Genomic DNA, 15,006 nt, shown 5'->3' with positions numbered 1-15,006 from the left:
GAGTCCGAGTTCTCAGCCGTTCCGCTGTGAGAGTCTTGTCAATTGCCGGTCCCCCGAGGACCCCCTCTCCCCGGGGCCCTCTGTCTTGCTTTCAGGGCAGTTTATAATTTTGCGCATCAAAAGTAACCCATCTGTCCATTTGTAAGAAGGAAGGGAGGAAGGAAGGAAGGGAGGGAGGGAGGGAGGGAGGAAGGAAGGAAGGAAGGAAGGAGGGAAGGAAGGAAGGAAGGAAGGGAGGGAGGGAGGAAGGGAGGGAGGGAGGGAGGAAGACTAGGTCTCTGGGCCGCATGGGCGTCTAAGTGGGAGTTGACTGTCTCCACAGCGATGAGTCCTCGCTCTCCGTGTTCCTCCTCGACCCTGGACGTTGCCGAGCTTTGGGGAAACCGTGCTAGGTGTGAACAAGTTAGAGCAAGTCCCTGCCTCGCGGGCCCTCTCCCGCTCTTCGGGGAAAGACACACACACACACACACACACACACTCTCATCCGTCCTCCTCTCCGCAGAGAACAGTCTCGGGACGCGAGGAATCCGGAGGTGGCATTCCTCGGGAATCGTCCCGGAGGTGCGGCCCGCTTTGTTCAAAATACATTGTCCCCCGGAAATGTGTAGAAAGGAGCCCAAGGCAGTAGGCAGCTAAGTTAGTCGCATACGCGGGCCCGCGCACACGAGTTGGCACACACCAGTAGCACCGGCTACTTCCGGAAGCCTCTTTGTCCCGGGATCTTCCCAGGTTTTTGGGCCGCCGGAACTCTCCGGCGGGGCATTTCAGCGGTTCTGAGTATTCAGGTGGGCGCCCGGCAAGCTACCTACCAGGGGCTGCTCCCCGGCGGCCCTCACCGCCGACGCAGTGAACCTAGGGGCCTCGTTGGCTCAGGGCTGCGCTCCCGGCTCGGCCTGGGGACTCGGACCCACATTCCAGTCCAGGAGCGAAGCCGCTTCCCAGGTCTCCCCACTTCTGCAGGCGACGGGGGTCCCCCGCTCCCTCCTCCCCGATTCCCCTCCCTGCTGGGCGAGCTGCTTTGAATTGCTTGCAATTTGCCGAAGGCAGTGTGCTGGGTTGGACGCTCCGGGAAACAAAGCAACCAAAAACAGCTCCCAGTTGACGTCAACTTATTTCCAGGAAAGAAAATGGTTTTGTGCTCCCAGGACAAACCTCCCCCCCTTCCCCCTCAGGGCAGGTCTCTACTGGCAAAAGCCAGGGGGCGGGATTGGGGAAAAGCAGAACCAAAATACCCCAAGCACAAATAACTTTTTAACGGAGTTGGAAAAACAGCAGCTTCAGATGCTGCCTGGATATTTTGCAAACAACGGGCAGGACCCCCGCTAATGTTCGAGACGAAAAAACGCACCTTGGGAAGTTCGCCTTGACTGATTATCGGGCGACTGTGAATCTGCTTCGTGGCACCAGCTCCTGAAACGCTACCAGAGTTCTTTCCCCGTAATGATACTTCATCAAATATTGGAAAAGACCTCTTCAAGTTAGTACCTACAATATTTACCAGGAAGAACACCCAGGGAAACCAATCAATTATAAACCTGTTCACCTCCCCCCCAAACACACACACACACACCAACGCTCCCCACCCAAATGTTGCTTAATTTTAAAAACCCAATAACACAGAATTACAGTTGAGTTCATACAGGAGTTCAATTCCAGCTTTAATAAATGGTTCCTTAAAAACATCCTGTGGGGGGCTTCCCTGGTGGCGCAGTGGTTGAGAGTCCACCTGCCGATGCAGGGGACACGGGTTCGTGCCCCAGTCCGGGAGGATCCCACATGCCGTGGAGCGGCTGGGCCTGTGAGCCATGGCCGCTGAGCCTGCGCGTCCGGAGCCTGTGCTCAGCAATGGGAGAGGCCACAACAGTGAGAGGCCCGTGTACGGCAAAAACAAAAAAACCAACAAACAAAAAAAAAAATCCTGTGGTTCCACGCACTCAATTCTAAACTGACAGAATCAAAAGAGCTTTCTTCTAATTATTTTGGTAGACAGGCAATATTGGTTATCTTCTGCCTATCAGCCCAGCCTGATTCCTCCACTTTGATTTTGCCTATCATGAAGTCCCTTTAGCTCACCACTTGAAACTGACAGCTGTCCCTCACTCCTTTGCAAGGACAGTTATTTCTTGTGTAGAATAGCTTCTGCACATATAAAACACATATCTTCTTTATATAAAAATGATCCCAGTACTGTATGGCACACTGATTGCAATGATGTAACTGTCAGAACTCTTTACTGTAAGCAACTCTGAGAGGTTTACAGCTTCAACAATATGCTCCACATTTTTTGTCTCTTTCATTATCATTATAAAGTACCATCCGTGCTTCTCCATTTCTAAGATTACTTGAAAGTAGTGACATGGTTATTCTGGAAGGAAAAACTCCAAATGTTTTTTCCTCATTTTATAACCCCCCCTACTTACTCCCATTCAGTTCACACTTTATGAAAGGTTACGCCATAAAGAAGCAGATTCAGCTCTTCCTCCTCTTTGATTGCAGCCTTCTGACCTCATCTGTTACATAATTGATGTAGTTGCTTTTGATGTTTCCTCTCCTAAACCGATATACCTGTGTAGTTTAGGCTGGCCCTGGGACGTGGTGAACACTCCAGTTGTTTTTCATGAATGAATGTGTGAACAGGATCTGTGTTTAGTTAACCCCTATTTTAAGGAAGAAACATGTAGGGGAAAAATCAGAAATATCAAGCATCTGAACTTCTATATTAAAAAAATTTCGTAGGATGAAAAGTAACCATAAGGCAACATTACTGTTTGCAATAATGTTTACAAGTTAAAATGAATGTAATGCCTGCTTTAATATTTTCCTTCCATTAGTTCCCTCTCTAGAGGACCACATTATAGGCAGTTATTGGAGGAGCAAGGGACCAGGGAAGGGAGGTAGCTATGTATCAAGAGATGAGAGTTGGGGAGGATTTAGATGGATAAATTCAAGAAATTTTGTGGGCTCTTGAGGGCAGAGGCCAGAAAAAGCATATAGTTTCTTGTCTAAGTCATGATTTAGTTCATCACTGTTTTTAGTTCGTCACTTTTAAGTCATGCTTTCTTGATTTGATTACTAAAAGATTCATAAAGAACTTTGGAGGTTAAATATGAATTCAAATTGAGGCTGTTTTGACATGTCTGTTTCAGAGTATTACTACTAAATTCTGTTGAATTTAATCGAAGATCGTCTTGAGTAATGTTTTTTTTTGAACTCAGATGAAAATAGAACCCATGTAATCTAACTCCACAAGGTGGAAGAAAACTCCATAAGAGCAGAAACTGTGTCTTATTTATCACTTCAACTCTGGTTCATTTCCAGTACAGTTCGTTCACATATTTTAGCAGAGTGGCAGGTACATAGTAGACACTCAATAAACATACAAATATTTATGTGTGGGGAGAGAGCTAACCACCACAAAAGGTCACGGAGCAGAGTGCTTAAAAATTGCATCTTTGAGTTTGAATCCTAATTTGGCCTTACCAGCTGCCCTCATTATTTTATTATCTTGAATTATAATAATAATGACCCCTAACTCACAGGGTTGTTGTGAGAATTAAATGGGTTAATATGAATAAACATAATACAGTGTCTGGAACATCGTAAACATTCAACCATTAGCTCTTAGTTATTAAGACTCTAGTATTTTCCAGGCTTGATTAAAGACAAGAAAACCAAGGCCAGAAAGGCTCACAAAAGTTAAGCCACTTCCCCAAGGTCTCCCAGGCCTCCTTAGGGCAGGGAAGTTTGGCTCTGTAGCCCAAGCTTAGCGGACCACATTCAGTTTCTAGAAACCAAAGGATGAAAAAAAATAAAAATAAAAATCTTCAAGGGAACAGTTTCCTACCATTAAAATACTTCTGTGTGTCATTTGATTTGGGAATCTTGGAAAGCTAGAACAGTACCAAGCCACATCCTTGGACTGTGAGTACAGCAGAAATAGCCTAAGACGCTGTCACCTTTGTCATTTGGCACCAAAAAAAACTGGGATTATTTTTCTGGGCTATTGGAGGTAGAGACCCATTTGTGTCTTAGAAGAAATGATGGTGAAGATTTTAGAGGCAAAAGGAACGCCCACAAACTCAATCAGACTAGAATTAGGTGTTTTCTGTTGAAACACCCTGGGCTGTCCTGCATAAATCTCCTGGGGGTAAGGAGGGCTTTACCTATTTTTATCTTTGATGTTTTGTCAGAAAACAGGTCAGAGTGAACTTACCACACAGATTGGCAGGAGTAGAATTTTTAGTTTCTAATTGCCACCTGGTAACTATAATTCTTGATCTTTCCACCTAATAATCACCTACCAGTCTCCTACGCTGTTTGTAAAACGAATAACGTATGAGAAGAATGCAGCTTTGCATAAGAGAATCGTGTTTTTGTAGAGCTTAAAAGTGTGTTGTTATTTCTCTTTGTTATAATATTCTGACAATGAAACTCCTCTTGGCTCATAAAGAAGTCAAACCTAAAGGCTGTCAAAGTTAAGTCAAACATAAAATTAATAATGATAGTCATTTCTTTCTTTATCTTCTAGTCATATATATTTAAAGACCATGTAGGACTGAAGTGGATGTTAGTCCTAGTATTAAATAACATTTATTTCAATGCCATTACAATACTAATTAAGGTGGAAAAGGAGATAAAGATATGTGTTAATGTCATGTAACTAACACATGTATTTTACATAATGGAAGAGCTATTTACAGTTCTCTCAGAAGATAAAATATTCCTGAAACTATTAGCTACATGCCAAAAAAGTAACCTATTAAATTTGTAGAAGCAAAACAAAACAAACAACAAAAATGTCAAACATCACTCTACCCCCAAATGTTGATATGAAAATGTTATTCTTATATATTTTTATTGTCAGTATCAGTTAAGATAGCCTTTTAAGAAAGCAAGTAGGCAACCTCTCAAAAGCCACAAAAACGTTCATATTCTATGACCCAGAAATTGCTTCTGGAAATTCATCTTAAGAAATATGTAATTGTGTTTTGGTAAAGTTTGGTTTATTGCATCTGGACCACTCGGACAAATGAGTTTTGCAGTATACGTCATAAAGTGTGCTCTAGAGCTACATTTCATTGTGTCTTGGGCACTGACCTTTGTTTATAGACATTTAGAATATTTGTTGAATGAACAACAAATATTCAACAGAATATTTGTTGAATGAAGGAAGGAAGAAGTTCAACAAGGGTAGAATCTTGTCTTCTCATGCTCTATAGCAATGCCAAGCACCCTTTGACAAATAACAGTAATGAAGGTGAAGATAAAGTATATGAACTAAAAGGGCAAAGCAAGATACATTTTTAAAGCTCATATTTCAGTATCTTCATGACTTGGAGAAAGTTTAAGGACCAGATTTTAAAGCTCTAGATATCAGAAATTAGTATCTAGGTATGTCATGGCAATTCACAGAACGTGCTGAGGAGTAGGTATGTACCTGCCCCGTGGCTGTTTCTAAATGAACTAAAAAAGGAAAAAAAAAAAATCCCCTTTTAAATACCCAGAAGCACTAACCCACATTTTGAACTAATTGACTTACTTTTTCTTAGGAAAGCTTAATTTAACCGATAGGGGCACATGGGTTTATCTGAATATTTAAAGAAGCCCTGGGATGGGTTTGTTCTAGTTCTTTAATTTGATGCTGGAAATCCAGGCTTTGAACCTGATGTTAGAAGACTGCCTTGGAGAGGGGTGGGGAAACAGGAAACATTGTGACTTTACCCCTCTATTTTGGGATCTAAATTTGTAGAGCCAGGGCATGGGAGATACCAGTACAGAACTCATCATTCTTGGTGTTTACTCTTCCTACAATCTGTGCTTAGATTAGGATACCCCGGGGGTTACATGTTGTCACTACTCCAAACAAAAACAGACTCCTCTGACTGTGATAGCATCTGTTTGTTTCACTATCCTTTCTCTCTTTACGGCTCATTGTTACTTTCAAGTAAACAACAACAACAACACAGCAAAACTGTGGTTTATCATTCTTTCCTGATTGTAAAAGCAGTGGGTCTTCAGGTTCAGAAAGTCTAGAAATCTGGAAAAATGTATATGCACCCTATTTCGTTCTTGTTGAGGTTTAGACAGTGCTCGCTGCAGGTCTGGTTTTTTATATTAACACTCTCAAGTCATTCTCATGAATATGTGTGAGCATTGTTCCCAATTTCCAGATGAGTAGAAACCCAGAGACTTTCAATAACTTGCCCAACATCACACAGCTTATGAGGGTCAGACTTGAGCACACACACTTTCTTAATCCACCAGAACAGGTCCTTCAGTTCTGTTTTCCATTGCCCAGAAAAAAACACTCTTTTTACTCGAGTATATTTCTATGAATTTGATCTTATGTGGTTTTCTGTCTAAGTACTACATATTTCAAAATCTATAATCCAAAATACGTAATCAGTGGGTTTTTGGCAAACTGCCAAGTACATGCTACAAGGCAGGATAAGCAGAAGATTCCCTCCAGGAACATGACTGGCCTGACTGCAGGGAGGGGTGAACCTTCAGTAGGTCCCGGTGGTCAAGAGTTTTCCTTCTGCCTTATTTCTATCTGCCACAGAAAAAACACTTCTTTCTTTCTTCCCTTTCATTTTTGGCTGCATTGGGCCTTCCTTGCTGCGTGTGGACTTTCTCTAGTTGCAGAGAGCGGGGGCTGCTCTTCATTGCGGTGCGTGGGCTTCTCATTGCGGTGGCTTCTCTTGTGGCGGAGCACAGGCTCTAGGCACGCGGGCTTCAGTAGTTGTGGCTCGCGGGTTCTAGAGCGCAGGCTCAGTAGCTGTGGCGCATGGGCTTAGTTGCTCCACGGCATGTGGGATCTTCCCGGACCAGGGCTCTAACCCCTGTCCCCTGCATTGGCAGGCGGATTCTTAACCACTGCGCCACCAGGGAAGTCCCGAAAACACGTTAACTTATTCTTTATCCAACAGTGGGAAGTTGAGTTGGACTCAGAATCTCACTTCAGATCTTTTTTTGCCATCCATATAGTAATACACATAGAGCCTAGCTTTATTTTATTTTTATGTATTTTTTATTTCAAATTTATTTATTTTAAAATTTTTATTTTATATTGGGGTATAGTTGATTAACCATGTTGTGTTAGTTTCAGGTGTACAGCAAAGTGATTCAGTTATAGATATACATGTATCTATCCTTTTTCAAATTCTTTTTTCATTTAGGTTATTACAGAATATTGAGCAGAGTTCCCTTTGCTATACAGTAGGTCCTTGTTGGTTATCTATTTTAAATATAGTAGTGTGTATATGTCATTCCCAAACTCCCAATAGAATCTAGCTTTAAATGATCACTGAACAGCCCAGGAAAATCTTTGCTCTGGCTACTGTTCCCAGTTCTGTGGGACTGTGGGCATTGTAAGACTTTTTGTGCCTTAGCACCATGCTTTAATGGCTCACATGCTTTCCAAACTCATTATTAATTTAGCTTTCCTAGAAGTATTTGGCTTTTGAATTTAAAGCAGTTCATGAACCTCAGAATGCATCAGAATCACCCAGAATCACCTAGGGAACTTTTTTTAAAATGCAGATTCTTGGTGCCAACTGCAGAGATTCTGATTTACTAGGTCCAGGATACAGCCCAAGAAGGTATATTTTTAACACACAGCTCAGATAATTCTAATACTAATCTGACCATGCTTTGAGAAACACGGCCTCAAAAGCTAATATAATTTAGCAAGCAATAAAATAATTTCCTCTCTATAGCAATGATTACTAAATCATTTGGGGGCCATAATTCATTTGAAAATTGAATGGAAGTTATGAAACCTCTTCCTCAGAAGATGCACATTCACACTGAGTTCTGCCTACCATTTCGGGGGGGTGGGGGCCACCTGCATTCAGAAAACGCTGTTGCGTGGTCTCCAGCACCATCTGAGTACCTTTCCTCCCCTGGTCAAAAGTCTTCATGGCTCCTTCCTTAGGTTAGTTTCAAGTCCAAATGCCCCATAGTCTTGCCCCAGGCTAATTTCCCAACGTTCTTCCTTGCGTCTCCCTACGGTGAGTCCAGCCCTCTGTTGGGGAGGACTCCAGAGAGAACGGTGCTGGAGATGTGGCTGGGAGTCCCCAAGACACTGATCCTCAAAGTTGAGTGTGCATCCGAACCCCCCGGAGGGCTCGTCAAGACAGATTTCTGACCCCGCCCCCCATCCTTCCCGTGTGTCTGATGGAGCACGTCAAGGCTGGGACCCAGAAATGTGCTCCCAGGTGCGCAGATGCGCTGGTTCCCGGACCCCACTTTGAGAACCACCGTCCTAGGAGAAGGTAGATCAACATTTCTAAAGGGAAGAATCAGTGCAGGAAGGGAGGAAAGATGGGGTTAGAGGTTGAAGGCGTGGAACGTGGTGAGCATCCCTGAGCTGATTGGGCAGGATCGGGGGGAGGGAACCTCTCGTATGACTCCTATGATTGAGCCTATAATGGGAGAAACAAGTTAGGAGGCTTGAACCAGCCCTAATTACTAGCTTCCTTTCCGACTGGGAAACTCCTCTTCTCATCCCCTCTGCTGATCTAACTTGTCTGGATTCTTTAAGGGCCACCTCCAGATCCTCCTTCCCCATGAAGCCTTCTTTCACCCTTGCAGCTTGAAGCCAGCTGTCCGTGCTTTTGACGCTCCTGGATGAGCCCTTTTGTCAGTGCCACCCACACGGGTATTGCTCTGCTCGTTGGCTCTGAGTCGCAAGTTCTCAGGGTGGCATTTAGCTTTTCTTCCTTCTACTCTTATTTCTTGGGGTTTCTTCTCTTTGGGAGGCTTCACAATGCACAGTGATTATCAACGTTGGCTACACCTTAGAGTCACCAGGGGCAGCTTTTAAAAAGTAACAACACCACTGAATTATTTGAGGGAGAAGGGTCAGCCCTCACCCACCGCCGCCCTCCCAAGAACAGAGCAAATGTGCAAAATTCTAATAAGTGTCCAATTTAGGTCGTGTGGGTGTTCAGGTTCTCTACTTTTGTGTACGTGGAACATTTTCTCAGTGAAAACATATGCATCAATGCCAGGTCCTCGTCCCTCCTGCCCCCCACACCGACCCATGAAAATAAAAACACCTGCAGTCAGGTCTGAGGTCCCTAGAGCCCCTTGTAGACTCTGGTTTTCTGTCTTCAAATGACTTCTTTTTATCCTTCTTTAGGCCTCTCCTAAACTGAGGTGGTTCTTGCCATTAAGCGTGTGTTAGAATCACCTAGAAAACTGGCAAAAAATTTTACTAGTACCTAGATCTTTTTCTAGAGAATCTGATTGACTTGGTCTGGGAAGTGGCCTGGGCATGGGGAATTTTCAAAGCTTTCCAAGTGATTCAAATGTGCAGCTAAGATTGAGACTCACTGACCTAGACTGGGAGACCCATTCATACATGTCCATTCGGAGGCCCTTAATATGAAGTCTTGGGATTCCTGGGTGGTCTTCAGGTGGTCTGTGAACTCATAGAAATTGTATGCAAAATGTTCTGTATAGGGACATCTGTGTATTTTCCTACAACAAGGATTCATAGCTTTCAGCAGAATCTAAAGGGGTTTATGATTCAAAATAGTTGAAGAAACGTTCATATGGATGTGGAGAAATAAGCACATGCATGCTGTGTTGCTAGAAGTATAAACTGGTACAGTGTCTTTTGAGGACAATTTGGCAGTAGTTATCAGCATGCAAAATGCACATCCCTTTCAACCTAGCAATTCATTTCTAGGAATCTAGGCTGCACACAAAGAAAAATGTACAAGGATGTTCTTGAAGCATTGTTTGTAATAAAGACTCATCAGATACAATCTAACTCTAGAGGTGGATGGTGAATAAAAAAATTTATGTCTCCATAGATTTGTAGGTTCTGAGTGGAAGAATCTCCAAGACGTTTTCTTAAACAAGAACATTAATGTAAAGTATGAGTTCATTTGTTGCAAAAACTGAACTCAAATGATATATGCACATTTACCTGACAAGCCTGAAACCAAAATAATGATCTTCTTACTACCCACCGCCCCCCCCCCCACATTCTAGGTGTTTCAGTGACACTGCTTGGCATACCCCAGACCTTTCTAAAGGATGCTGCTTTGCTCACAGCCACGGATGAAGGGACAGATTTGTCAAGCCAAGTATTCATTCTGTCACGTGACCAACAGCCTTAACAGATTGGATCAAGGATAGGTCCCTATACAACCAATCCCTAAGCTACCTAGAAGCCAGCATTGAAACTCCTGAGCCAAACTATCTCTCTATCTCTCTAGGAATTATGATGAGAGTAAGTCAGCCAGCAGGGAGAAGACAGACCATTGAGGCAGCCCAGTCCTGGTCGTGGAGTGAGCATCTGTTGAGAGCCCGGAGCTGCTCTTTCTCCAGACTCCAGGAGGGTGACTCTACTGGAATCCTGACCTTGGGTTTCAATGAACTTCCATTTCCATTACAAGCACACTACATCCCTACAGTTCATCACCCCTGACTTAATTTCTTGTGCTTACAACCAAGAAATCCTATCTACACCTTCATCCTCTGCCCAGGTCCAGCTCCCAAACCTCAGACTCAGAAAGTCACCACAATTCATCCTACCCAAGATTGCCACCTAGACCACAACCCTTCCCTCTCTTCCTCCTTTGTGCTCTGTCTCACTCTCCACTTCTGGCGAAGCACCAAGACCTGCTAATTCTAAGTCACCATTTGCTTTAAATCCATCTTCATCCAAGTGTGGATTAATTGTCTTTCCCTCTATATCAGTCAGTTCAGGCTGCCATAACAAAATACCACAGACCAAGTGTGGATTAAACAACAGAAATTTATTTCCTCACAGTCCTGGAGGCTAGAAGTCCAAGATCAAGGTGCCATCAGGGTTGGTTTCTGGTGAGACCTCTCCTCCAGGCTTGTAGACTGCCGCCTTCTCGCTGCGTCCTCAGCTGGCTGCTTCTCTGTGCATGTGTGGAGAGAGAGAGAGATGGAAATCTCTGGTGTCTCTCTCCCTCTTCTTATAGGGACATCAGTCCTATTGGATTAGGGCTCCACCCTTATGACCTCATGTAACTTAACTACCTCCTTAAAGCCCCTATCTCCAAATACAGCCACACTGGGAATTAGGGCTTCAACATATGGCTTTGGGGGCACACAATTCAGTCCATAATACCTTCCAAACCTGCTCTTCCTTATATTTCTTGTCTCTGCAGTGCACCCAAGCTAGGAACCCAGCGATCACCATCACTGTTCCCTCGTGTTATCCGTCTCATTCAGCCCGTGCTCTGCAGTTCCAATGCATTCATCCTAATCCAGGCATCTCCTCCACAGTTCTGTGATTTAGGGAACAGAGTAGGAGCCAAGACTGAGGCAGTGCCAACCACGGAAGAGGGAGCAGCCTTCACTGGAGTCCAGGCTGGGATTAGTGCCTTGTCCATAGATGTCCACAGGATACCTTTATATCCTTTAACTTGGCTTATTTGTGTAAGCTTCTCTTCCTTGAAAACCAAGAAATGTGAGTGGCCCCCCATTCCCCAATACCTGCCTCCACCCTCCACCTACCAGGAAGTAATTTTTTTTTTTTTTTTTGCGGTACGCGGGCCTCTCACTGTTGTGGCCTCTCCCATTGCGGAGCACAGGCTCCAGACGCGCAGGCTCAGCGGCCATGGCTCACGGGCACAGCCGCTCCGCGGCATGTGGGATCTTACCGGACCAGGGCACGAACCCGTGTCCCCTGCATCGGCAGGTGGACTCTCAACCACTGCGCCACCAGGGAAGCCCAGGAAGTAAGTTTTTGAACACACGCTTGTCTCTTCTCCCGCATACCTTAGCTCCTCCTCCCTTGGCCTCACGTCTCTTTCATCCCCTCCCCCAGTGGCTGAACTCCCAGAGATCTTTTGGGAATGATTTCACATGTTGCCCCCTCTTGGAAGCCTGCCGTGACTCAGCAGGCTTGGGTTTTCTTTCTCTGTATCAAGAGAGTGTAGTGTGGGTGTGAAGTGCTTGGGCTCTGGTGCCAAACGACTCAGATCAGATTCTGGCTCTGCTGCTTACCTGTTATGTGATCTTGGGCAAAATTCTTCACCGTTCTATGCCTGTGTCTTTGTTTGCAGAGTGGAGGGTTGTTGTGACATTTAAATGAGTTTATATGGGCAAAGTGCTCAGAACAGTGGCTGGTACACTGTAAGTGCTTAATAAATGTGAGCGTTGATGGTGACCCTGCGCAGGACCTATGGCCCCGTCTACTGAATGGCGAGCCTTCCAGTCCCAACTCAAGTCCTCCCAGGCACCTTCTCTGACTCCCTATGCTTCCTGGTATTTTGGACAGACCTGTGGTTTAGCAGTTGCATGTATTATGATTGCTATTCTCTCCTTAATCAGACTCCTTGCCTTCATTAAAAGAAAGGAGCTTGATTCTTTTATTTTTAACTCACTTTGCTTGGCATAGTTATGGCACATAGAAGATATTCAATAGGTGTCTGTTGCATGTATTATAATGAATTTAACTTAATATGAATTTACTTGGCTGCATCACCCATTAGTCTGTGAGCTCCCTGCACCCATTTTACTCTTTGAATAAGGAGGGGCGGTGAGGCATAGGTTAGAGTAAGCGTGGACTCAGAGCTAGACAGCCCACTTTAAATCATGGCTGCGTCACTTCCGAGCTGTGTAACCTTGAACAACTCACTTTTCCAGTCTCATTCCAATGAACGTTACCCACATCCACAGCCTGGGCTCTAGCTCAGTGCATTGTGCCTAGCTCTGGGTCTTTGTGCAACTCCGCTCTGCCTAGGATGCCTTTCCCTCATACTTGACACGTTCCCACTGATCTGTACTTATCTGACCCAACTCATGTCTTAGAGGCTTTTATGAAGCCATCTCTGACCTCTGTTCTATGCTGATACTTGCATATTATTTTATTGTCAGAATAATATCTCCACGGAGAGGCTCCAGTGTGCCTATATGTGTGTGTATTTTTTAAGAACAGTCTTAACACCGTCATAGACTATATAATATCTATTCAAAACAAGCCAAAAGGCAACATCACAGAACATCAAAAGGAAAAAGAGATACTTGAAACTGTATCCTAGAATGATATGCTAATGAGAGTCAGGTCTGCTAAAAAAGTTAGACCAATTTTCTTGAAAGAGTAGCTATTTTGGGAGTAGATAAGAGGAAAGGAGGTGAAGAATTCATTAATATTGGTCCGATCCTTTGAAGATAAAGACTGCCAGGTGAGGGTGCTAAGTATCGGTTTACTATGTAATTAGCCATCAGATCTGTTCCAGATCACCTCCATCTCTGGCAGACTCTCACTTTATTTCTGCAGACAATTGAACTCTTTCATTCATAACCTTTCCCTTCATATGAACATGGTTCTAAGGGGACCCATCAAAGCACTCGGAGATCATCAGCTGAATCATGTTGCCTCTATATATTATGTTATGGAAATGAAATCTTTATCTTCCATTCTGTTTTTAAAACGGGAGGAAGCAGTTCCCTCTCTGAATATGGAGCAAGACTTCTCAGAATATACTCAGGACCTTAGGTCCCTGAGAAATCCAGAAAGCCCAACAAGAATGTCTAAAAGTACATTAAAGTTGGTCATTTCCATCTGCAGGAACAATTTGCACTCCTTTTTCCAGTGACTTTCATTTTGTGGGCATTGGTTTGATTCTTCTGAGTCCCAGCTTACTTTTTTGAATAAATTAGACTATCTTTAATTCGCTGCTTGATGCTTTTGTGGGGGTGAGCGTTCTTTGTTTCCAGAACTTCTTCCCTGTGGGATGTTAAGTGTTAGTGCCAATTTTTTTTTTTTTTTTTTCAAAAGAAAATGGAAGAGTCAGGTTTAGCACTGAGGATTAACTCAGCAGTGGTGGCTAAACCCTTTGAAATCATTAGATGAAAGGCAAAATTAGATCTGCACTAAGTGTACATGTCATTGCTGTTTTTGTTATTATTGTGGGAATTTGCCATTTAAAGAGTATTTTATTACTGAATAATTTCCTCTCCCGATTTCTGACATCTTAAGTTCTATTTAGGAAAAATATGTTTCTTTCACAAGTATTCTTTGCATTTTGTACCCAAAATAGCTTTTTATCTTAGTAGTGTATGAACCTTATGGGATACAGTCTGTTTCTTCATTTCCTACCCAGTGCCTAACATAAAACCAAGCACATAGTAGGGACCTACAACCACTGGTTGAACTGAATTGAATCTGAATGACTTGCCATTTTGAAATGTGATCAAATAGCTGTAATTAAATGTTGTTTCCTCTTCCATTAAGTCAACTCAGAAGTTTGGCATTTTAAACTATTTTTCTTCCTGAAATTCCAATTTTCAAGCTTGCATAGTCTGTCCAAGGATCCCAGCGCTATATCTATGGCCTGGGTAGGGAACTAGGAAGCCGGATTCCACGAGGACAGCTGCATCTGCCCAGTCTCCTTGCCCTGAGTTTTCTCCCTGGCTGCACTTCCAATCCCCCTCCGCGCCCATCCAGGTCCACACCTGCACTACAGAGGCACCAGACCAGTTCCACCGAGCTCCTTCTGGCTGTTCCAAAACAAACCAACAAAAGCTTGCCGCTGCGGGTGCACTGCCGGACTCTGAGTTGGTTAACAATTCACTGAGAAAGACAGCTCTGAAATTGCTCCTGCCTACAGAGGGTGACAGTGGGTATATGTAGAGATTTCCAATTCGACGAATCTGCTGGGGACGTCTGAATTTGCATTTGGGGGAGGGAGCTTGTTCGTGGAGCGTCTGCAGGAACATTCTGCTGGAGCAGCCTCTGTGCCGAGATCCACAAGGCTGGCACCGGGGGGGTTCACCTGGACTCTGCAGGCTCTGTGGTCTGCTTCCAAAGTCACAGCCCGCACAGCTGCCATTGCCCGTGGTGGCTTGCAGAATCTTAGACAATAATCCCGAAGTGCTGTTTTGGAAGCAAGATTTTGAAGGGGAGATGGTAGGGTTGTGACGAAGCCATCTGTTCCTTTCCGCCCAGGAATCTGTGCCCCTGTGTCCTCGGGTTGGTGCCACAAAGGGCCACTTCCTGAGGCAAAAGAT

At 44.1% G+C, this 15,006-nt stretch overlaps 1 protein-coding gene across 1 annotated transcript in view; it reads right to left on the bottom strand.

Annotated features, from left to right (window-relative positions):
• The window catches only part of KCTD1 (potassium channel tetramerization domain containing 1), a 183,361-nt gene that overhangs the window by 90,744 nt on the left and 77,611 nt on the right, over positions 1-15,006 (bottom strand). The gene's annotated exons all lie outside the window — the stretch shown is intronic.

Source organism: Phocoena sinus, chromosome 14, assembly GCF_008692025.1.
Source record: "Phocoena sinus isolate mPhoSin1 chromosome 14, mPhoSin1.pri, whole genome shotgun sequence".
In the NCBI taxonomy this organism is placed as follows: Eukaryota; Metazoa; Chordata; class Mammalia; order Artiodactyla; family Phocoenidae; genus Phocoena; species Phocoena sinus.
The sequence above is the reverse complement of the archived record's forward strand: the minus strand, read 5'-3'. Positions and strand labels throughout refer to the sequence as shown.